We start from the raw sequence: 27063 nt of genomic DNA on the forward strand, positions 1-27063 counted from the left end.
TACTTCCCTTGCTTTCCGGAATATCGTATTCCATGCCTTTCTTTTTTTCAGTGTGGATGCAGCCAGATCCTGAGTTATCCTCACTGTGGTTCCTTGGTATCTGAATGACTTCTTCTTGGCAGCTTGTAATATCTTTTCTTTGGTCTTATAGTTCTTGAATTTGGCTATAACATTCCTGGGTGTTGTCAGTTGGGGATTAAGTACAGGAGGTAATCTGTGGATTCTATCAATCTCCACTTTTCCCTCTTGATAATTTCCTGTAATATAATGTCCAGGCTTTTTCTTTTGTCCTGGTCTTCTGGTAGGCCAATAATTCTTAAATTGTCTCTCCTTGAACGATTTTCTAAATCCTCTGTTTTGTGAATGAGATGCTTCATATTTTCCTCATTTTTTTCATTCTTTTGGTTTTGTTTTATAGTGTCTTGCTGCCTTGTGAGGTCGCTCGATTCAAGTTGTTGTATTCTGGTTCTTAAAGACTGGATTTCATCCTTAGTTTTTTGGTCATCCTTTTCCTTTTGGTTGGATTTTCTTTGGAGGTCATCTTTCATCTTCTTCACCTCATCTTTCATCTCCTTTGCCTCATTTTCCAGCTGGTTGATTTTGGCTTTCAAGACACTATTTTCTGTTTCCAGATGACTTATCTTAGTTTTCAATTTCTTTTCCCAATTGTCTTCAGCCTCTCTTAATTGTGTTTTGAATTGCATTTTGAGTTCTTCCAAAGCCTGTATCCAATTTGCTGGGATTTCTGATCTTTTCTTTGCTGGGTCCTCCCCCTCTGTTTCATTCGCTCTTTGCTCATTACCTGTGCAGAAGCTATCTATTGTAATTTCTTTCTTCTTTTTCTGTTGTTTGCTGGGGTTTACCCCTTCTTTGCTCCCTGTATTTGGCTGTGCTCTTTCTCCTCTCATTTTGTTTTGGTTTTGGGGCTGTCAGTCTCCCCTCTTGGAGCTTTGTCAGATCTCTTGGTACAGTCTCTAGGGGAGGAATGCTAGCTTCCCTGTCCTCTGGAGGCTTTTGATTGGATTGAGTTCAGGTGGGTTGGGCTATATGTGGTATGAAGCTCTGAGGCTCTGAAGACTCCTGGAAGGCTGGGCCACCCAGGCTCTCTCCAGTTCTCTCCAGCTGCTTCTCTGCTATCCACAAGTGCGTTTGCCCACCTCCCTAAACTCTGAGGAGTTCTGATGGGATTAGTTCAACTGGATTGGTCTGGATGTGCCCGAGGCAAGGGTGAGACTGGAGCTGGATGGAGGGACCCAGCCACAGCCAGTTTCTCCCTGGCTTCCTCCCCACTGTCCAAGCTGGATGCTCAGAGCCTGCCACCCTGCTGCTCCCAAGGTAGACCTTGCAAACCAACACCTTTGCCCGCTCACAGGTTCCCGCTGCTGCTGGGGGCTCAGCCCTCTGGCTTGTGGGGAAGGGGTCCTGGGACCTTCGCTCTGCCTTCCCCTTAGCCCTGAGTATTCTCGGATTCTGGCTTTTGGGGGGATACCTTTTGATTTGAGTCCAGAAGGAGGGTTCCCTGCTTCTCTCCTGTTGTTCAGATTGAATTTCTGTGCCCTAGAAGCATTCAGTCTGTGTCAGTAAGGAAGGGTCTTCCACGAGGTCTGAACTTTTGCTGCTTGCTAAGCTGCCATCTTGACTCCGGCCCCCCATGTCTACAGATTTTAAAAGCCCTTTATGAAAGTTTGTTGAATTGAATTTGTGTCTAGAAGGACTATAGTTTGTAGCTACATAGATCAGTAGATAGATAACAGGACCTATTTCAAGAAAACTTGAGTTTACTAGGAACAAGCTATGTGACCCTAGGCAAGTCTCTTAATCACTGCCTGTCTCAATTTTAACTCTAAAATGAGAATGGCAATTGCACCTACCTCCCATGGTTATTGTTAGGATAAAATGAGATACTTATAATATGCTTAGCATATTTTGGGGCACTTAGTAGGCACCTAATTATTTCCTTCCCTCTTATGGAGCTGTTGAAAGTGAACTTCTTGCCAGCACAACCAGTCATTATTCAGGGATTTTATTTTCACAAATGTAATCAAAATCCTAATGAGAATATTGTGGCTTAGATTACAGATTTTTTGCATCTGATTCAATACTGGAATCCTGCAGATTTCTCGGGTAACATGTTGTTCAATTATTTTGCTTGTGGAATGGCTACGAAATTCTCCATTGATACCATTCAACTAAAGCAAAACTAATATTTATAATGACTTAAAACTAGGTCTTATCCACTGATATTATATATATATATATATATATATATATATATATATATATATATATATATATATATATATGTCTCCAAAAGTAAAGGAATGGCTTTTTAAAAAATTCCTTCTATTATAGGCATATAGAGAGAAACCTTTTGCCAACAAAATCAGCAGAATACAAAAAAAAATCATGTTTCATGCTCTAATATTGGCCAGTATAGGGGCCCAACCTGAGATTCCTATATAGTTTATCTGTGGGTGGTGACCTGAGAAGGAGAATGGAGGCTAGAGGAATATGGATGTGAGACAGATAAGGCAGTCAGGGCAAGAGACACAGGAATAAGGACTCAGAGACCACAAGTTAAAACACCTGGGGAGTTGGGAGCTCCTCCATAGATACCTCTCTAGTGAAAGATAACAGAGTGGAGAAAGTATAAGTATGAGGACCAAGAGAACCTGTATGGAGCACAGGACTCCAGGACATCCCCCATGGACCAGGTAGTCAAGAGATTAATGGGAGATGTGCAGGGCAGCTGCACTGCTTAAGTCAGTCAGACATGAGGAACATAATAGGCCACAGCAAGATCAAGATTGTAAGAGGCAAGAGGGAGAGCAAACACTGTAAGAGTAAGAGGTGTAAGAGAAGAGGAGAAGAGAGGAGGCTCACACATGTTCCCCAGCCTTTATTGGGGACCTTAGGAATGTCAAGTGGGAGATGATTAATGAATACGTGACATGATATAGGTTTTTACATTGGTAGCATTGACAATGACCGAATGACAGAGGAGGAGATTAATCCAACCTGCGCTTTGTAAATGAATGTAGTCCAAGCTGTCTGTGGCTGTCAACGCCCTGCCCAGGAATTTGCTAGTCCTTTGGACTGTCTCTTTCCATACAATGAACATTAAGTGATCTGACCGTGGGTCTGGTAAATGAATATACAGGATACAATATCAATATATCAATCATATTTCCAAGATGCTAAGATGCCTGGTATGCTACAGCCAGTCATTTCAGACATAACCTATGCTCAAACTGTGAAAGTATTTGCAGCTTCAAGGGTATGAAGTGAAGAATGTATAAAAGATATGGCCACCTAAAGAGAATATACTGTATCCATCAGAAAGAAGTCCAGGAACCCTTACAGAAGTTTACATTGCTTAGTATCAAATGGTATGGATTAATCACATGATTATTAAGTCCTGGAGTTGTATTTTATTTTGCAAGTGAATGGCAAGTCATTTTTGAACAATGACTCATTTTTCATAGGACTTATAAATATCCACAAGAACAAGATGAAAGAAACATTCCATTGTGGTATATTAATAATTGATGAAGGTGTCTTAAGATCACAATATTTCTTTTCAAGATCTCTTGCCAAAATCACTGGGACCTCATTTGTTTTACAAGGTTACAAAGGTCATTCCTAAAAGCTGTATTATAAGAGTTCAATTTATTCACTACAGCTCCTCTACAAGAAATGTCCACTCATAGATACAAAGATGTGACACAAAACAAATTCATGGCACTAGGAGTCCAGCAGTCCTCAGTCACACATCTGTTACAACTTTGTAGTGAAAATGGAGTGAATGAATCTAAATGAAATTTTGTAATGATGCACTCTTTGTAATGATATTCCCAGGCCAATGTCCTGGTAAATTTATATAAAAATGCCTAATGTTATTCTATTCCAAGTGTAGGACTGGGGCTAAAGTATGATGGGGGAAATAAGAGGATAACTAAGACTATTTCTCAACAGATATAGGGAAGTTTGGGATAAGAGTATGTTTAGATGCTGAAAATAATGTAATCTATTTTGAACACATTGAGTTTGAGAAAAGAAGGCATTCAAGAGGAAACAAGCAGCAGAAAGTTGGCAATGTGGGTCTGGATTTCAGGAGACATATTTGAGTTAAATACTGATGGGAACAGGTTAAGTTACAAAGAGATAGAATACAGACAAAGGAGAGAAGGGAAATCAGGAGAGGGCCTTACTTAGGCACAATGTGTGAATCATATACCCACAAAGAAACTAGGAGGTAAATAGTGTGATAAATTTGGAGTCAGGAAGATCTGAGTTTGAATCTTACCTGAAAGAATGACTAACTGATCCTCATCATTTAAACTTTCTTAGTCACAATTTCCTCATCTGTATAATGGAGATAATAAATAGCACTTATCTCTTCCAGTATTATGAGAATTAAATGAGAGAGTGTATGTCAAGGACTTAGCAAACCTTCCAGCATTATATAAATGTTAGTAAAGAGAATGATAATAGTGAGGATGGTTAGGTTGAAAATAATAATTATATCTTGTCCAATTTTTTTACCTGTAGTATACAGCATTGTAGAAAAAAAGAATAGGATTTAGAGTCAGAAGACCAAGGCTCGAATCCCATCTCTATTACCTACTGATTGATTAACCTTAGATAAGCCATTTCACAGCTCTACACACCATTTTTCTTATTTATTAAATGAGAGAGTTAAATTCAATGATTCCTAAGATCTCTTCCAGCTGTAAATTTCTGATTTTGATATTTAGGTTGTTTCTTTCAGACTTTTTTTTTAAAGAAAATGTTTGCTTTCATTCCCAGAATCAATACTATGTATTGGATCCAAGTCAGAAGAGGGGTCAGGGCTAGGCAATTAATTGGGTTTAAGTGACTTATCCAGAGGCACTCAGCTAGGAAGTAGCTGAGGACAGATTTGAACCCAGGATCTTCTGTCAATAAGATTGGTTCTCTGCCTATTGAATCACCTTTCAGCCCCCTCTTTCAGACTTTAGACAATTTAACTGTTTGAAAGAGATAAAGAAAAAGATAGATTTTAGACTTGTACATAAAAAAAAAAACTCCAAAGATGATAACAGTTATGGAAATAGTTAACCCAGACTGTCTTCTTTGGTCCCTTATTTCCCAAATGTTCATTTGCACATGACTATCAGAAGAACTTTGGAGTTGATAACTAGGGAATCCTGAACCCCAGAATTTTTCTGTGGTTGTTAAATAAATGTACATTGCCTGGATATAGTTTAGCCTGCAGAAATAAAGATTTGGTAAGGATACAAGCTGATCACTCTTATGTTAAAGTAGCTTTCTCCCTTTCTCCCTGATGAGACACAGCCCTAAGTTTAGAAAAATTGGTTTAAGAGGAAAATCTTATAGCTATGTGAAAGAAAAAGGAGACTATGAGACTATTCTTCTCTGTACCACTTCCTATTGCCTAGTATAAAAATTCAGAATACAATGAAGAGAGCAGAACTGGGTAAGCTTCTGCAAATTATAGACTAATGGTCTTTGTCCTTTCTGAAAGAATCCACAGGGCAAAGCCAAGATGGTGGCAGCAAAAGGTGAAACCACTATGACAATCCTTTCAAAATAATCTTTAAAAAGCACCTAAAAATGACAGGAATCAAAAACCAACAGCAAGACATAGTGAACACAACTTGAAAGGTGGGCAGAGAGAGTTGGTTTTCATAGGACAAGGGGGAACCTTAAACAATACTGCACTCAGAGGAGTGCTGGCCAACCGCCTCCCTGTCTACTACACTAGATTCCATGACTGGGCTAACTTCAGGATCCTGGGATGTGGGCTACACCAATGAAAGAGTGTAGAATCACACCTTGAAATCTCAAAGCCCTGGCATCAGTAGGCAGCAAGGCCTGAAAGTCCAGGAAGCCTGTACTGCTATGGTGAAGATCTAGCCCCAGAGCACAACAACTCACAGTGCCAATCCCTACAAGCCAGCAAAAGAGACAGAATCAGCTAGCAACTTTCAGAATTACCAGTCTATAGGCAAAAAAACAAAAATAAAAAAGACTTGGAAAATGAGCAAACAGAAAAAAAATCTGACGCTCAAAAATGTCTGTGGGGACAAAGAGCAAAAACACAGAACCAATAGGGGATGGTGAAACCTGGGTCCTTGAATTATTCACTACATCAACAGAAGAGTTGTCCCGCACAACAGTGGAGTCCAGCTCAGCCAGAGAACAGGTCAGCCTAGGTGCAGAAAAGCACAGTCCAGACATGGAGCAACCTTAACTACAGTCACCCCCTCCATTCCACATAAACACTATACTCATCAAGGAACTTTGTAACCCATGTTTCCCAGAAAGAGAATCATCATCAACTCTTTACTGTCAAGAGTTTTCAGTTCTCTCACATACATTTATTATCCTGATACTTTTAATTTCTGTTATTTTTCCCTCACCAACAAATTATATATCAATTGATGGATAAGTGATCTCCAGGTTAATAGTTTAACATTTTTACAAATATTGTTCTTGCTCTGCCTATTGAAGAAATGCTTTGACTAAGAATTAAATGATTCAGTTTGCACACAGTAGTGTGATCCTGATACTGAGGAAGCTGAGATAGATGGATCTTTTGAGCCTAAACACAAGAAATGTTCTTACAACTACTAAGAGTTCTGAGATGAATTTGAAGTAATGCTGATCAGGTATTTAGAATCAGTATAGCAAGTCCCATGAAGTCATTATAGTGACTTTATAAATCTTTGCATGTGATAGAGAGAGCAGTGGGGAGTAAAGGAATGCATCATATCAGCTCAGGTAGGAAATGGAACAGTCCAAAGTTCCCATACCATTTGATGGCAGCATTGGACCCATGAGTAGCCACTACACTTTAGCCTAAGTGATATATCTCAATATAGCAAAATTAAATTAAATTATTAATTTATTAAATTAAAGTATTAAATAAAATTAATTTAATTAAAATTAATTTAATTTTGCTATCTCAATAGCAAAATTAAATTAAAAATAATTAAGTCAGTTGGCAGATTTGTTTCCGGGATGAAAAGCTATAGGTGTTCAAAGGTTATAGTAGTATATATATATATATATATATATATATAGTAGCCACTGCCAAGGTTACCCATAGAAACTTAAGAGTAAGTGTAAAAGTCACAGTGTTCCCTCCATCCAAGTCTTATCCTTGGAAAGCAAGTAAACAACAACAACAAATAAGAATAAAGAAGTGGACCAAGGTAATGACCACCTGCAATCTTATGAAGACACTAGTTGTGGGACAGTTTGAGTTAAAGGTTTATAGTTTGTCATTTCAGTTCCTTTTTGGGTCTCTAGAACCAAAAAGCCATCAGTGTTTAAATGTTGTAATCGTGAGAAATTGTCAGTAAATCTTATCCCATTTCAACACATCATGTTTCCAAGTATAAAAAGATAGCAATATCTAAAGAAAATGTGTTGCAGTTTCCATCTTCTTAGATTATCACATCTTCCTAGTCTTGGATTGATATTCACCTTACCCAACGTAAAGCACAATGATTTATGATGAACCTATTCACAAAACAAAGCAATAATTTAAAATCATCCTACATGCTATTTTACCAAAAGCAACAATTTGAAAGTACTTCATAACAAACTGGAAAAAAAGACATTCTATATTGTTCAAAATCTCTCTAGTATTAGGATACATATGGAAACCCAACTAGTTAGTGACTTCTACGCTTCCTAGTACACTTTAGGGAACTCAGAATTGTGTCTTAATTACTTTATGCTTCATCTTTTGGCATTAGTTTCTATATAACTATAAACATCCCAGATGTTGTTGATGTTTTGCCCCAAAATGATCATTTATAGAAGAGAACCAGTAACACATTTACAAAGAAACACTTGCTGCTTCTATTAAGTCAAGAAATATCCTCTACTTCCTTTGTTTTGTATAGATGACAAACAGTAGTATGTTAGTAAATGTTTAACAACAAGCTCTCCCTCACCAAAAATTAAAAAAAATCATGTGCATACTACACAATTTTAGATTTATTCTATTGCATTAACAATTTCTCAAACATTTTCTTTAGCCTAGACAATCGACAAAACAATTTATGAAGTCCTGAGATGTGGCCTTTGTTGATTTCTGAATAGTAGATGCTTATTGTGAATATTTAACAATTGCCCCTCGTTAGCCAGTTTAAGTTAGCGCCAGCATACCCTTGAATTCATTGTAAGACCCATATAAGGATAATCATGTCACTACATATTTGGTACTCATTTCTTTTGCCCAACACATATGATAACAAACTTTTCTTTAAGCCTGGAAGAAAAATGCTAAATGTTGATTCCCTGAGCTACACATTCCACTATAGATCTCAGAATATTCCATGTCCACTAAGAATTCTAAAAATAGAAAATGCCCCAACTCACAATGCCAATATGGTCAAATAGAAAAATAAACTATGTAGGATTCCATATTAGTTTGGATATGAAGGAGGTGGTCAACAGAGAAACTATCTGAAGAATTAAAACTATTCTAGTTTCATCTATCCACCAAGAATGTCCTTTTAAAGATCATTGTGGTATGATTGCAGAAAGTGGTCCTCACATAGTTTTGATGACATAAAGTGTGTTCAAGAACAAGATATATGAATGCAATTTTAAGAAGCTTTCTCAGGTAGCTGAATCAATTTCAATATTCAAAAGAATGTGAAGATTGTTGCTCATACTAGACTACACAATATAACCCACAAGGGGCAAATCTTTTTCCTTGGCAAGTGGTTAAGGAGGCTTACTCAAGAATTCATTTTGATTTTATAGGATTATTCTAGGGAAATAACTTCTTAATTATAATGGAATAATTCTCAAAATAGTTCTAAATATCTCTTGTTCCATCTCAAACCATTGCTACAACAATCACAATTTGGCAACAAATAATTATAATATAGAAATTGTCAAACATTATTTTTCTTATAGCAATACAGAAAAGATCAACATTAATCCTACCTCAGATTTCTACTGTTTTGATTATACAATCTAATAGACTTTATGCTATATTGATTTTTGTAATTGAGTTAGAATCTGCCTGAACTCATCTCGCTCATGAATGCAGTTTTCCTTCCAAGTTAGTTTAAATGTGTGGTTATAAAGAAAAGTTATTATCATTCATTCTGTTAAACCCAAAGTCATATGTGTGTTGTCGGCAAGCTGCAATCAGCTTAACCTGGTGACATTCCTCCAAAAGACACATCTTCTGTCCTTTCTTATCCTTGTATAATTAAGGAAGGTCTTGTCTTCCCCATGGGGAAGTAACCCCAGGAGTATTGATCTCTTAGCCAGGATTACAAGAGGCAGATGTGTCCCATAAATGAATTTATTGTTTAATCATGCCTGACTCTTAATGATCTCATTTCGGGTTTTCATGGCAAATTATTTTAATATTTTAAATAAAAATAAATAAATAAATAATAAAATTATTAACATTTTCTTCTCATTTTACAGTTCAGAAAACCAAGGCAAATAGACTTAAGACAAACTTGGCCAAGGTCACACAGCTAGCAAGTGTGTGAGATCACATTTGAACTCAGGTCTTTCTGATTCTAGAGCTGATACTCTATCCATTGAACCACCTAGCATTAATATTCCTTAAGTGTCAGAGGGGCATTATTAGTCACACTTTAATGCTAATGCACTTTTCCTGATGTAGCCAACTGTAATGTTCCAAAACTTCCCAGACCCTACATATCTATAAAGAAGATCCTCCTCCTCAGTGGGGCCACTGGCTTTGCTACAGTTACCAGAATGACCCACTTATTAAGAGTTACATGCATTACTAATCTGGCTTGGAGTCTATATCTTAGTCTACCTTCATTATATTTATTTAATACAGTATAGTATTCAGTACAGTGCCTGGCACATAGCAGAAAGTTAATAAATGTTAATTTTCTAATTTTCTAATACCCAAATCTACATTTATACACAGTGAATTCAAACACTTACCTGTGTGAACTTTAAAATTACTCCATCCTTCTTAGACATACTTTAGGGGAAGATAAAGTTGTAATCTCCTGATTGAACAATGAAGGTACTTAGTTCTCACCTTATAGGGAAACTGGAACTTTAAGCTAAGTCTATTTTTATATACAAAAAGGTGTTAAGTAACTATGAAGGTTAAATTAATTTGCACAAATTTTGAGCCAAGACACAAATAATATAACATTTAAAAATAGCAAATTAATCAAATACATAGATGACCTACTCTTGGCTTCAACAGATACAGAAGCATGACAGGAAGATAGTAAACACCTTATTTTGGAATTGCACAAAAGAGAACATAAGATCTCAAAGGATAAAGTTCAGTGGTGTCTCCCTAAAGTAGATATTTGGGATTCATCCTGACTGCAGGGGCTCGTTATATTTCTCCCAAATTGAAAATATTCACAAATTAAGTGCTCCTACCACTAAGAAACAGTTGAGAGCAATTTTAGAAGCAACAGGGTTTTGTAGACAATGGATACCTTGCTATGGGGAAATTGCTAAACCCCTTATAGCACTAACAAGGGATTCAGTCCCTGAACCCCTCAAATTAGAGCCAGAACACTTGTCAGCTCTATCAGATCTAAAACAGGCTATCCTTTCTGCCCCTCCTCTAGGCATCACAGATTACAACAAGCCATTTACTTTAATGAGTGAAGAGGGGTAGCTTCAGGTATTTTAACTCAGACTTTGGGACCTTCTCAGTGCCCAATTGCTTATTATTCTGTCCAGTTGGACCCAGTAGCATCAGGAGCACCACCATGCCTTAGAGGAATAGCTGATACAGCCTTACTAGTGACAAAAACTGTTGATCTGGTATTGGGATGCCCATTAACAATTATGTTCCCATGAGAGGCAGAAGAATTCTTGCTAAGACATAGAACACAGGCATTCTCAGATCAGCTAATTACAAGATATGAAATAACCTTGTTAAATAGCAAAAACATTACCTTGAAATGCTGTACAAACTTTAATCCTGTCACCTTGCTTCCACATTGACCAATTTCAGGAGAACCATTACACAGTTGTGAAACACTAGTGTCCATAGCAGAAAAGCCTCAAGATAATCTCTTGGACACTCCCTTAAACAACCCAGATCTGGTCTTATTTACTTATGGTTCCTCTTTTATGAGGGATGGCATATGCTACACTGGAGCTGCTATAGTCACAGAATTTGCCACTCAGTGGTCAGATTCATTGCCTTCTAATATTAGCACTCAAGGGGCAGAACTCATAGCTCTGAAACACACCTGTATAATTGCCAAGGATAAAAAGGCAAACATTTATACAGATTCTAATTATGCTTTTGGCATTTGTCACTTAGTTGGGATGCTATGGCTCCAGAGAGAATTCTTAACCTCAGCTGGAAAATCTATAACTAATGCAGAAATTATCAATGAAGTTCTTTCTGCTCTCCAGCTTCCTGAAGCCCTAGCTGTAGTTCATTGCTCTGCCCATACAGGTGGCACTGACCTTGTCTCTAGGGTAAATGATCGAGCAGATGCCACTGCAAAGCTAGCAGTCATAGAAGGACCTGAATTAATTTTAACATTAACAACCACTGATAACTTAAATTTTCAATTTCCTATAATGAAAAGGAAGTGGAAAAATGGAAACAAAAATTCAAAGCAAAACAGATTAATGGAGTATGGGTGTCATCTTAAGGAAAATCCCTGCTCTCTAGAAGTTTCTATCACCAAATTTGTCAATCTATTCATAAAAATGGTCACTTTGGCACCTAGGGCATCGTGGACTCTGTTAAGAGAATATGGATAGCCCCTGGTATAACTACCATAGCCTCTAAAGTGTGTACAGCGCACTCTACTTGTCAAACATATAACCAACATGCCTTTTGTGGCAAAGCCTTTGGTGGGCATCCTCTGGCTTACACACCTTTTGATCACCTACAGATAGATTTCATAACAATACCAAAGGCTGGACATTATAAATTTTGTCTAGTCATAGTAGATCAACTGACCACATGGCCAGAAGCATTTCCTGTGACCCAAGCCACAGCGGCTTTTGTTGCTAAGGTGCTTTTAAAAGAAATTATTCCTCACTTTGGCCTGCTAGCACGTATTGATTCAGATAGAGGAAGTCATTTTACTGATTCTGTCCTAAATCATATATATTCTTGTTTGGGGATAACTCCCAAATTCCATGTTCCATTACATTCCCAGAGCTCAGGCCAAGTTGAGAGAATGAACAAAGAACTCAAAACTATGATTGGCAAATTATGCACCGAGACACATTTAAAATGGCCTGAAATTCACCCTCTGGCCCTATTTTATGTTAGAAGCAGGCTTAGAGGAGATCTACACATCTCACCATTTGAGATGCTTTTTGGACATCCATCTATATAGGCTAAACCTTTTTCCCCTGCATATATATCACTATTAGGGGGAGATACTACTAGTAGTAGTCTCTCGGTAACTGAGGATGATGATTGTCTTTGTGCGCTTTCATCTGTGATGTAGATGAATGTGTACAAAACCACTTGTGCATGAAGGAGATTTAAGTGGAAAAGTTGATGCACAAAGGCAGTCCCACTCTCTAGGCATTGGAAGCCTGCGTCCAGTGGCACGAAAAATCATTACACCTGGAGACGTCCTCAGCTGCATTGGATGGCCATGTTGTCTTTTGTGTTCCAACACACCCTAAGCACTCCACAGTGCTTTGCTGCGTTGACCTCTCAGCTGTTGAACCTTCTTATTGGTTTCTTCCATCTGTTTGGCCGAAGCAGTCTTCACATGCTGGGTGATCAAAGCCTTGGTTCACCAGGGGTCGATGACCCGATGGCTACCCTCTCAAGGTTTAGCCTGTTTGTCAAGGCCATTGCCTGGGGTGTGGCCACTGCCACATGCTAGCAGCTACTAGGAGAAGTGAGAGCTGGGTGTCAGGTGAGGGTCAGAGGTTGGAGAGCTGCCCTAAGAGGTCATGACAAGCCCTCCATACCAGAGATACTACCCCTCCCTGAGCACCATTGCTTCCTATATTCAGGAATTACAGCACAAACTGTGTGAACCCCATGAATCCAGAGCTGCAGTACAAGCCAGACCACTAGACTTTTCTCTTCATGACCTGAAACCAGGAGACAAGGTGTATATTAAGAATTTCCAGCGTACTGGAGCAACTCAGCCTTCCTGAGAAGGGTCATTCCAAATATTGTTAACTACTCCAACATCTATAAAAATTGGAGAGAAGGACTCTTGGATTCATTACTCACATGTGAAGAGAGCATCTTCTGTTGAGACTGATTGACTGCATCCTATCACATGCATTGGAGATAATAATCCATAAACAAGTGGATACTATTTTCTGGAACACATTGAATTCCTGATTCCCCCCCCCTTTATTTTTATCATTACTTTACTTTTATTTTTATTAGAATATTTGAGTTTTTCCCCTTTATTTTTCTCATTTCTTGTACTAAAGGTACATACAATTAATATTATTTTTTTCTGAAGTAATATAAGTTTAATATATAAATACTTGCTATAATATCAATGCATACCCCAAAGCTTTAAACTGTGGGAACCTACCATTTATTGATAAAATGTTATGGGACTATGATTAATTTTTGTGTCTGATTCCAGGAAATGGAATAAAACAAGGAGCACAGACTTAACCTGAATAGTACCAAAAAGAGCACACAGAAAAAAACTAGTGTGAGACTCGAGGTTGTCACTCTTGACACATGTTAAGTCGTAGGACTTCCTTGTATATACACTCTATGTGAAGTACTCAGACAAGTACCAAAGTTTGACTATCATCCTGGCTCCCCATATCCCTGAGAATGATAGAAAATCAGACCAGGGAATGACACTTCCCTATCAAAATAAAATTCTAGTTCCTTTTCTTCTTATAGTATGGCAACTTCCTGTAGTCTTGGCTACTAATGGGTAAGTGAAATATTACTGCATTCTGTCCTACAGACTTATGGGATAGAAACTACTTTAAATTGGACCTCTACAAGATCTGGTTAGAAATTTAGTAAATAAGGGTCTATTTTGATTTTTTCTTTTTTATTTCCATTTTTTTCCTTTCCTTATGTTTTTGGTTGTTTTTCTCTTCTTTTCGTAATTGACTCATACAACCCTTTAACTCAACATTGCATCCTGAGCTTAACTAGATGTTTTTTATACCTAGAGGTGGAGATTTTAAAACTCCTCCTGGCACAGGCCAGGCAGGAGAATCCTATAACCTCTTCCCTCCTTCTCCTTAATTCTCTCCCTCTATATTAATTAAATTACCATAAATTTCCATACTGACTTGGGTATTTTATTTGGGATTTTCCCTGGCGACCAATTAACTCTAGATCTTTAAGTCACAACCCTAAAATTATCTTTATACCTGCAAAGAATTTAAACCTTCATGGGCAGGAACCTTACATGGAAGGTCATAATCATACCTTATTGGTTTCAAGTAAATTTTAAAGTTTAAAGGATGGTGCTGGTTACTGAGGCTGCTGAATGGTCAAGTAGATTTATCTGGATTCTTAGTCACTCAACATGCCTTTTAACAATGGGACTCATTTTATTGACCAACCAATAGGACTCTCTCTTAAGATTTCCCTACAGTAGTGTGCATTCAGATCTCTCCAAGCACTTTTAAGAGATTCAAAAATAAATTTAAGAGTTTTCTCTGAATATTATTTTTATTAATTTATTAATCTACTATATTTTGGTACACCAATTAATCTTATCTTAAAACTGTGAAATCGGGAAAAAAATCCCATGATTTTAATGAAGATTACAGAGTCTGTTACAAGTTCAAGTATTTAGATGGTCTAGAGTATTGTCACATTCAGCGGTAGCAAAAATATTCTTCCCAGTAGACTTCTATAACAGCAAAAACCATTAGAAATTTCTCTAGTAGAAATGCTTGACCTTAAATTTTAGTTACATTTATCTGAGCAGCATAATGAGGGAAACAAAAATATATCTGACCACTATAATTTCCGAGTTAGAATAAGCTGATATTTCCACAGCTACTACTATTAGGAAGAAATATTCAAATTTTACTATCATGGAGCTGTTGATTTGTATGATACTGGAAAACAATTCAGAAGGAGGAAAAAAAAAGCTATTAAATTATTTATAACCTTTGACCCTGCAATAATACCTGCATGGAGATTATTGACAGAGAGAAAAAAAACTTACTGGCAAAAAAATTAAATAATTAAAACACTTAAAATAACATTATTTTTACTAACTATGGATAAGTAGTATGAACAAATTATGACATATAAATGCAACAATATATTATTGTACATTTAGAAATTATTAATTTAAATACAAAGAAATATATACCCAGTTGACTCTCAATAAGTATTTAGGACATACTACCATGTGCTAGGCACTGCACTAAGTGCTGAGAATAACAATATATAGGAACATTTTATAGTACTTTAAGATTTTCAAAGCACTTTACATATATTTTCTCATTTTATCCTCACAAAATCTTTGAGAGGTAGATGCTATTGTTATATTCATTTCCAGCTGAGGAGAAATTGGGAAATGTGAGGAATGGTGTGGAAATTGTGGTACATAAAAATAATAGAATATTATTCTACAGTAAGGAAAGATGAACATGAAAAATTGAAAGGAACTAGAAAAGGCTCATATGAACTTATATAAAATGAAATGAGTAGAATTCAGGAAATTTAAAAAATTGTGTGACAAATAAAACAACTCTAGAAGTTTTTAGAAGTCTGGCTCATCATCATTTCAGAAGATTAATAATGAGAAAGCATGCCTATTGATTTTTTAGAGAAATATAGTGGTCTATATAGGCTATAAAAGGAGAAAATTTTCAGACATGGTCAACATATTAATTTGTTCAACTTGTTATTTAACTAATGCTATTACTATTATGTTGATAAAAAATAATGTATACCATAATATTATTATTTTACCAAAGAAGACTTCCATTGGGATAGAGGAGAATTAGTGAGAAATAACAGACAGGGAGGAAGGAAGGCAAGAAGGAAGGGAAGAAGGAAGAGAGGGAGGGAAAAATATAGAAAATGAATTAATATATAGCCATATATTACATATCTGGGACAGCTATGGATAGTGTGTCAGGCCTGGAGTTAGGAAGACAACCTTCAGGATTCAAATCTGGTCTCAGATATTTACTAGCTGCATGACTGTAGGCAAGTAACTTAACCTTGCTTGTCTCAGTTTCCTCATCTGTAAAATGATTTGGAGAAGCAAATGGCAAACCACTCCAGTATTTTTGCCAAGAAAATTCCAAATAGGGTAACAAACAGTCAGAGATGACTGAAAAATAGCTGAATACATGCTAAATCTGTTTTTCATTGTCATGGAGAATATTCAAAGTCCAAATGGAAGATAAGATCTCAATAGATATTGAAATCCTCCTAATGTTCCTGTTTATGAACATGGCTCTGTGTATATTAAGGACCACACAGTTCTCTACACATCTTCCAATTTATTTTCCTAAGGTACAGGTCTTTCTTGGTCAAAAAAAACTTGAGTAGTTCCCAGTTTCCTCTATAATAAAATACTAGCTTTTGTCTGGCATTCAAATGCTACACGAAATAGTTTTGATATATTTTTATAAACTGATTTCAGATTCCTTTTCCTCATATGCCCCAAGTTCTGGTCATCTGACCTAGTCTATATGTATTATTCCATCTCTTATCTCTATACTTTTGCAAAGATTGTTCCCTAGGCTTTGAATGCAATCCTTTCTCACCTTCATTTCTTAGATTTCCTAATTTGTGCCTCTGCCTACATAAAGTCTTTCCTGATTCTTTCTAGTTTTTACTGTCCTTTGCAATTACTTTGTATATAGTTATATGGTTTTATCTGTACATATGTGGTTTTCCTTTTGGGGAATATAAACTTCAGAACTAATATTTTTTTAAACCTTTACCTTCTGTCTTAGAGTCAATACTAAATGTTAGTTCCAATACAGAAGAGTGACAAGGGTTAAGTAATTGGGGTCAAGTGACTTGCCTAAGGTCACACAGGTAAGTAGAATGAGATAAGATTTGAATCCAGGACCTTCCATGTCCAAGCCTATCTCTATCCACTGAGTGGATTTGATTTTGATTCCTCTGTGCCTAGTACAGTGTTTGGTACATAGTTATGTACTTAATAAATTCTCATTGAATGAATAAATCAAAAATTTGAGTTACTTAAAAAGTTAAGTCAACAAAGATTTGGCAAATGATTGGAGATTTGTCAGTGAAAGAAGAGAGCATTTCAGTAATGAAGAAATTTTAAATAAAGAAGATGTTTTTAATGACTTGACACCTTCCAATAAAAATGAGAAAGTCAGAAAGATGACTTTGTTCATGGCATGACACTTTAACAAACTAGTGCTATGATAACAGATTTAGCAACCAAATGAAGGACAATATTCCTATGACTGGCAGTATGATGTTTTTGTTCTCATTCTTACAGAGATTTATATGAAACCCATTTAATAGGTAGACGATTGATAAAGATGGAGAACCATATAAATATATATTCACATGCATATATATAATTATACTATAATATAACTTCACATAGACTTATCATTGATACCCATTAAGTATGAATGTTTATAAATTATTATATTACTTATAGTATGTATACATGCAAGTTCAAAGTACTTAAACATGTATGTCCAAAGGCCATAAAACTATGTATAAGTTTTGACCCAGAAATATCACTACTAAGTCTGCATCCCAAAGAGATCAAAAATGGGGGGAAGGACCCGCTTTACAAAAATATTTATAGCAGCTCTTTCTGTGGTGGCAAAGAACTAGAAACTGAAGGGATGTCCTTTAATTGGGGAATGGCTGAACAACTTGTAATATATGCTTGTAACGGAAAGCTATTGTGCCATAAGAAATGACAAGCAAGGCAATCACACAAAAAACCTGGAAAAACTTATATGAAGTGATGCAATGTGATATGAGCAGAATCAGGAGAATTTTGTACACAGTAACAGAAATAATCTACAATGATCAACTACAAATGATAACTATTTTGAGCAATGCCAGGGTAAAGGAAAACCTCAAAGGAATCATGAGGAAAAATTCTCTCTACTGCCACAGAAAAAACTGATGGAGTTCAAATGCTGATTAAAGCATCATTCTTTGGTGATCTGGAGGATTTCTATATGAACTGGAAGAACCTCCAGGAACTGATACAAAGCAAAATGAGCAGAACCAGGAGTACATTATACACAGAAAGAGAAACATTGTGAAATAATCCAATGTTACTTTGATGCTTTGATGCTACAAAATAATCCCAAGGGATTTATGAGATTTATGAGAAAAAATAATCTCCACATCAAGAGAAAGAACTGTGGGAGTAGAAACATAGAACAAAAACAAATTACTTATCATGTGTTTATATGAGTATATGATTGCAGGTTTTGGCTTTAAAATTTTGATCTATTCCAAAGATGAATGATATGGAAATAGGTATAAGTGATAACATTTGTATTACCCAGTGGAAGTGCTGATTGGATCCCAGAATAGGGAGGGTAGAAGGGAAGGAAAGAAAATGAATTATGTAAACTTAGAAAAATATTTTTTAAAAAAGATAGATAAGTTCAACTTGTAAAAACTAAGATAAAAAATAAAAAAGCATACCACTCTTCAATTTCTCTATGAAATTTTCTCTAATATAAGCAATATATATCTTATTTTACAACATTATGATCTTGGAACTATATGTATTATATGATAACACATGTTATCATGCATGTTATCATATTACTCGCCATCTTGAAGAGGGAAGAGGGAGAGAAAATGGATCACAGAATTTCAGAAAATGATTATTAAAGTTGCATTCATGTAAAAAATTGAAAGCTAAAAATATCTAAAACATTATTATTTAGTCAACAGTTTGAAACAAAAAAGGCTTTTTGTTTTTAGTGCTACACATGGTCTGGCTTCATGTATAGAAAAACATGAAGCTTTACAGCTCAACTGACATTTGTAAATAGCAGCCTCTAACAGGCATAGGTACCATCTGTTTACAGCTCTGTTCTTTTGGAGATGTCTAACACTCATTATTTCTAAAACAAAAGCTTTTAGGAATTACTATTACATGATTCACTGAGAAAAACAAAAAAACACCTTTGTTAAAAATAGACAGGGTTATACATATTTCTATTTTTTTTTAAATACTCATCTATATTTGGGTCTCTTTTCCTGCTCCTTTCTTGTAAATTTTCCTCTCATTCAGTGTCAACTGAGCATACTCTTATTTAGTGCTTTTCTCTTTCCCTTCAAAAAAAAAAAGACAAGGAAACTAGTCTGTGGAGCGCCCTGGCTCTGGAGTCAGATGATCTGAGTTCAAATACTATCTCCTGAGCTTTCACTGTGAACTCTCTAGGCCTCTGTTTCCTCATTTGTAAAATAGAAGGTAGAATAGAGGGCCTCTGAGGTTCCTTCCATAGGATTATAGCTCCATAGAACTTTAACTCTATTTTTCTCCTGATTTCCTCTAATCTCTTTTACTTATTGTTTTCTCCTGAAATCAGGGACATGATTCATAGGAAAAGATTTTGAAAGAAAAATGTTTGATGAATCTGTCAAATTCCTCAACCTTCCCCTAATTCATCCAACGTGAAAAGGAGTCAGTAAGATATGAGATTTTATTTGTACTCCACAGAGTCAACTTTTTGGTTTCCTATGTTCCTTCTAATCACCTTTCCATGTTGAGTCTTTATGAAAGAGACGAGAGAGTGGCTAGTGACAAGGTCTAAATGGGATAATGTAGAGATCACAACTAGCATTATCCTGAATGCTTGGCATCATATCCAATGGATTCCAGTAGATGATACCTGCTCAAAGTGACACACATCATAGAGGAAAAAGTGGAAATTAAACTCAGGGATCCTGACTTCTACTTCAGTGTTCTTTTCATTGTGCTTTACCTCTATGTATTTGATTTCCAGAGCAGAACCTCTATCCTTGACCTCTTTTTTGATCTGTACATTTCTACCTGGATATACCTACTCAAACACATTTTCCAAATGAAAACTTATTGCATGTCTCCACTGCCAAAACCCTAATTGTCACCACATTGTGATACATAGCCTCCTTAGCAGATCTTTCAACTGGTTTTAAATTACAGTTAATTCAGACTTCTCTCTGTCCAACAGTTGCAATAATTTGTCTTTTGCCATTACAAGACTTCAAAGTCAATGAAAAACAAGAACTTTGTCTCATGGAAACATTCTGTCTCCCTCATCCCTTAGCTTCTCTACACATGAAGTACTTGAGAATTTTTGGTACAAATGAATATATAATAAATACTCCTTGTGTGACCTTGGACAAATCATTTAAACTCCTTAGAACTCCGTTTCTTTAGATAAGAAGGTTGTAATAGGTGCCCTCTGAGTTCCCTTCCAATTCTAAATCTAAGATCCCATGATTCTCCATACTTCTTATTATGATGTTAAGCATTTAAGTCATGATCACTCATCTGACTCTTTTGCAGTTAAGGGAAGATAAATAATGTACTTCAAAAGAAACAAGGTTAAACTCAATTCATTTTTGTGGCTATCTTGTGGACTGAAATTCCCCTGGTTTTCAAAAAGTAAAGCTTTTCCTCTTCCTGCTCTCTCACTTTTCATCTGCAATGTTGTTTTTGTGAACCTATAATAATGAAATAATTTATTTTCCAAATTACATTCACATGAAATATTTGAGAAGATGAGTCTCGTGTAGATTTAAAAAAGAGTAAAATTTATTAGGTACATCTGATCCATTAAATTTAATAGTTTACTCATTACCAGGCTTCTACTTGTGGAAGGCTTAAACAGATGTTCATTAACTATTTCTGCCATTTACTCAAATCCCTGGCATTCTATTTGCTTCTGTCCCCGTGATACCAAACATTTAGATGAAAAGTGACATCAAAAATCACAAAGCTGTTTTGTTTTGTTTTTTAAGTATGAAGTCTAAAGAGAGCATCATCAGCTTTAGCTAAGTCTGGAGCAAGTGAAGAAATCAAACACATCCATGAATAAATTTCACTAATAAGACTGACCATTGCTTTGTTTTCAAAGAAATGATCTGCTTTATCCAAAAATAAGGTATGAATGTGTTCGAATGTAATGCAAGATCTTTGAATGATGCCTCTGGTAATACTTACATGATTTGCTCAACCCCTAAAGTTATAAAAGACCCACCTACAAGAGTCTGGAGCCCTTAAGACTGGGTGGATACCCTAAGATCACTGAATCACTACACTCTGACCCACTGTGCAGAGATGTTTTCATATGGAGATAGGGCAGTATATATTGGAACTAAGGGATGGAGTATCATTGCTGAATATCCTTTCTATGCTATGACTAAGTAAACTTCTTAAGTATTGAATGACCTACAAATGCCTCATTTCCAAACAATATTGAACAGAGTATCTACATTAGCCACACCCAGCCCTAACAGGGGTCCTAATTCCAATGTAAGGTACAGGACCAACAGGATTTTCTCCTCTCCCAAAAAAGAAGACCCCTGGGAGGCCCCCTCTGCCATGCCATGCGTAGGAGACATGGTGATAAGTGATTGGATCTGAGGCCATTGTAACCACAGAGAGAGAGAGTCAGCCTACCAGGGAGAGTAGAGAAAGAGTGAGATAAGGAGGAGGGACAGGAAAGATTGGGGCCAGCATGCCTAAAAAAGGATGGAACAGGAGAATTATGGCCCCATGACTGGGAACTATGATCTTCTTTTATTATGACAAAGAGAAAGACTTTCACACAGAGAAAAATATTAAGTATTACAACCTTCTTGGGGGGTGTTACTTTCCCACAGGATGATGTTTATGAAAATGACAATACATGAATGTTACTGGAGTTGCTGTTATATACATAAGCAAGCTGAGAAACAGTGATTGCTAATCTGGTCTTGGGGAAAGGCAAGTTTGGTGCTTTTAGTCATGATGTTACAACTTCTTTGCTCTTCAGAGTGAGGGGGGGACTCAGGGTTTAATGATGACCTTTGGCCAAGAATAGCAGTGCCTTCCTGTGAAAGATTGGGGCCATGCCAGCAATCTCAGGCAAGTATGGCTTCTTTCCTCAGTGGGCCTCACAGCTTACCACTAGACTAGATATCATATAACACTTTTTGTCTTACAAAAAATGTACTTCTTGTCCTATTATCATTGTCATGTCCATGTTTTCTGGATTTTCCATGAAAACTTTTGTTTAGTTTTTAAACTCTAAACTTTGCAACAAAAACAAATGTAACCTCTAGCCTACATGCCCTACCTGTACAAAACTCTAGGAATATTCTCATCAATACAAGTTTCTGTGTAACAGCGCTAGTGGCTGAGCTTGGGAATTTTTAAAGGGATTGAAATTGAACAAGGCAATATTGAAAATGTCACTCTGCTTGCAGCATTCTGGGAATTCTTCTTCTCTAACTGTCTTGGCAGAAATGTGATAACCAGATGGCTTACAGCTCATGGTAGGATAAACCCCTATAAGCTTTCCCAGTATTAAAGAAGCAGAAATGTAACTAAGTGTACAAACCTAATAAACAAAATCACTTTGGCAGAGAGGAAATAAAGGAGTAAGTCATAGGATATGAGTAAATTAAAAACTAGAAAGTTAATATATTTGAAGAAATATCAGCATGTATGTTGATATCCCTGGTATATACCTACATATGGATAATATACACCAAAGAGGTCAGAGAAAGAAGGAACAAGGCATATGTAAAATAATATTTACAGCAACACTTAAGTGGGCAGCCTATCTGGGAATAATCAAATATGAATTTAATGGGATATTATTAGACTGTAAAAAATTATAAACGTGACAAATTAAAGAACTCTGGGAAAATTTGTACATTAGAAAATGATACAAAACCAGAAGAATCAGAACAAGTGATAAAATATTATAGTGATGCAAAGAACAACTTTGAAAGCTATAGAGTAGCTTTTTATAGTCTACTATAGAGTAGTAGAGTTTCAGTTGCAGAGAAGCATATTCCTCCCTCTGTGGATCAGGGTTGGCACATTTATTAGGGTCTGGGAACTAGTCATCTCCCATTACAGATAAATTTTCACCTCTCCACAAAACCCTGGAAATGGGCATTACCAAATTTAGGTGGAGGTGTGTTTTGGGGTTTAACATATGTGTCATATGGAATAAGGAATATGTACATATTTGAGGGATCCTTCTGGAATGTCAGAGTCACCAATGTGTGTGTCTCATGTTCCCCCATTGTCCACCTTGTCATCATTTGTCAATGTGAAAAAAGTCTTACTGCCCTTCTGGAATGGAAACAGGAGGAGGGGGATACAGTCCAGTCCAGGTCAGAACTAAAGTAAATAAAGAACAATATGAATAATTAATAAAACAGATTAGGCACAAAGCTGATGGCCCAGTATAGTATATTATTAAACTAGTACTAATGATTAATGCTTGTAATTTATGCTTGACTAATGGTGCTATTTGTGTTTAACTAGAACTAACTGGTGAGAAATGCAAGATTTCAGAATATGAGGTTCCCATTTCTATTATTATCCCTTACTGCCTGCTGTTTGTTGAGAAAGGAAGGAAGGAAGGAAGGAAGGAAGGAAGGAAGGAAGGAAGGAAGGAAGGAAGGAAGGAAGGAAGGAGGGAAGGAAGGAAGGAAGGAAGGAAGGAAGGAAGGAAGGAAGGAAGGAAGGAAGGAAGGAAGGAAGGAAGAAGGAGAGAAGGAGAGAAGAGGAGAAGAGGGACAAAGGAAGGAAGGGAGGAAGAAAAGGAGAAAGAAAAAGAAGGAAGGAGTAAAGGAGGGAAGGAAGGAGGAAAAGAAGAAAGGAGGGAAGAAACAAGGAAGGAGAGAAAGAAAAGTATAAGGCATTTGCTTTTTGTGAAGCACTTTATTAAAAACTAGGGATAATACATTCTTATAGAGGAAGACACACACACTAGAGTGGTAACCAGTGAGGAGTGTTTTGGACAAAGAAGTCAGAAAAAATGGTCATTAGAGTTCTAGGGAAATTGATTGACACCCCCTTTTCAGGAACATCAATACTGATTTGATTACATTCTAGTATGGACCCACTTAAATTCCATTAGGAAGTAAAAACTTCTATGCAAGAGGATGGCTTGCAGATGGATGAAAAATGGCATTGTGATTCTGGATCTGGCCAAGATAACTTGATAAATGTACATTAGTTAGTATAACAGCATTCTTGGGCTGGAAGCATGACATCAGAGAGAGAGGTTGAAAAAGGATAACCTGGCATAGAGATGTTCTTTGTATATGGAAATGTTCATGTTTGTTAAGTTCATATTTTTAAAGAAATTTATTAAAATGGTGTGTGTTGTATAAAGAGGTTTAAACATTGATAACAAATCAGGAAAAATCCGTATCAAAAACCTCAAGTTGCCATTTTTAATACTATCTAATCTTTTAAAGACAGAATGATCAGAAGAGATATATTATATTGGACAGAAAATGAAAGAACAAGTCTAGTTTAAAAAAACATAAAATCATACTGTGTTTATAATGCAGGCATTCTCCCTTAGTATTAAAAGAAATAAAGTATCCTTTCACCCCATCTGTGATTTACATGGTAACTATGTACTACACCACTAATATGTGGCAGACATGGGATTTGAAACCAGGTCTTCTTGACTCCAAGGTGAGAACTTCTCTCAATTTCACAGTACTGTCACTATAAATTTAAAACAGCAACATATTTTTTTATTTTTTGCCTGTTTTCTGTTTTTCTTTCTTCCAACATAAGTATGATATACTATAATTGTTTTAGTTTTTCAACAGAGTTATAAATGTACTCTAGCAGTAAAAAAAAATAAATCTATTTTGGGGCTCCACAAAAGCCTATGCAATCTTAAGCTTTAAAGAATAGATATTTCAAAGGCACCTAAAGAAAAAAAAATTGACTTGTTATTTTCAGTGCATAACTGTTTTGAATGACTTGCAGAGATGTGGTGCAAAACTTTTATTTGAAAAACAACAAAAGACATTTAAATCGAACTGCATTATCATAATCAAATATATCATTATAATGTTGAATGATTGCCTAATATATCATGCAAGGCAATGCTAACTTTGATGAAATGCATTATGAAAAACAGAGTGGCAGGTATGACAAAAAACTACATATATACCTTCAACTACACTAGTCTCTGGAAAAAGCTGGCAAAATATACCACTTGGGATAGGAAATAAAAAGAATAAATGTTACTGTTATTACCTTGTCACTTCCTATATATCTATACTTACTTCATATCCATCCTTCTAAGTATTTCAGATCTTAATTTGAATAAAGATGTGGAATGTGTTGAAAAAGGAAATATGGCATTTTGAATTAGTCTAAGATAACAATTCCAGATAGGCAGATCTTAGATCTAAAAGCATCCTCAAAATCATCTAGTCTAGTTACCTGCCTTCAGGCAAGTAAGGTTATAACAGATTTAAAGGCTTCTGGACCTAAGAGGCTGGGACACTGCTCCTTCTCCCTCTCCACTAATGAGCCCCTCTGCTCTGAAGGTACATACTTGATGGCTGGACCTTAGTCCTGGGGAAGCAGTCTCTAATGAAAGGTGTTGTCAGTCTTTTCTTTTCTCATTCGTTTTAGTTCTTTAAAACCCACCCTGGAATTCTGGGGGAAATTACTTAAAGTTTATATTTGGCTTATATCTAAAGTCTACCTAAAAGCGGGGAGAAGTTTGAAATCTGCCTCAACAATCTCTACTTCCTGCATCCATTCATTCAACAATTATTTATGGCGTCTCTATGATGTGCAAAACATTTCTCCAGGCATTATGGTAGATTCCAAAAAGGAAAAATGGCATGATTCTTGTCTCCTTAGATGACTAATAATGCATACATTTAAAAACTGTAATATAAGAAAATATGCAATGAAGATCATCACAAATTTGCTATTTGCCCCCATATTGAACAAGCACCAGTCCTCTACCTTATTTCTGCCATTTACAATCAGATCATTACTAACATGGCCCCATTAAGGCTCTGTTAATGGAGCTGTGATTGTTCCAGCTAATCTGGAAAGCAATTTGGAGCTCTATCCAAAATGTTACTCAATTGCATACTTATTCACTCAACAACAACTCTTCTAGTCATATATCCCCCAAAGAGATAAAAGAAAGAGGAAAATGTATAAGTAGAAAAATATTTATATAGTTCCTTTTGTGCTTACAAAGAACTAGAAATTGAAAGTATGCATCAATTATAAAATAACTGAACAAATTATGGCAGATAAATTATTAGAATACTATTTTACTTGAAGAAATAATGCAAATGATAGTTTCAGAGAAACCTAGGATTCCAGGTAAAAACTGATGCAGAAGGAGGTTTTTGGATAAAAAAATCAACACTATATATAACTATGTGATAAAATGCTCTAAATCAGTAGTAATTAGAGGAATGTAAATTAAAACAACTCTGAGACATCTCACACCTATCAGGCTGGCTAAATTGATAAAAGGGCAAAATGACAAATGTTGGAGGGGATGTGGGAAAATGATGACATTAATATTCTATTGGTGGAATTATAAACTGTTTCAATGATTTTGGAAAGCAATCTGGAATTATTCTCAAAGACTTTTAAAACTATTTTATAGTTATAGAACTACTTTTGATCCAGTAATTCCACTATTTTGTCTATTTCCTAAGGTGATCAGTAAATTTTGAAAAAAGGAAACTATATGTTCTAAATGATTTAAAGCAACTCTTTTTGTTTTGGAAAAGAACTGAAAATTAAAGATATGCTTATCATTTGTAGTGGTATACAATTATGATCGAATACTATTTTGCTATAAGAAATTACAAATAGGTAAATTTGGGGAAAATATGGAATGATCTACATGAAATTATGAAGAGCGAAATAAGCAGAACTAAAAGACAATTCTACAGCAACAGAAAATATTGGTTGAAGAATGACTTCTTTATTCTCCAGAGAAGAATTGATAGAAATAAGTAAGACACAGTTTTACATATACATACATCTTTTTGTTAAACGATGCCTTCTCAAATGGGGGTGAGGGGAGGAAAGGGAGAGAAGGAAAGAGTTAACTGATATTTTAAAGTAACAA

This window comes from Monodelphis domestica, chromosome 3 (assembly GCF_027887165.1).
Source record: "Monodelphis domestica isolate mMonDom1 chromosome 3, mMonDom1.pri, whole genome shotgun sequence".
In the NCBI taxonomy this organism is placed as follows: Eukaryota; Metazoa; Chordata; class Mammalia; order Didelphimorphia; family Didelphidae; genus Monodelphis; species Monodelphis domestica.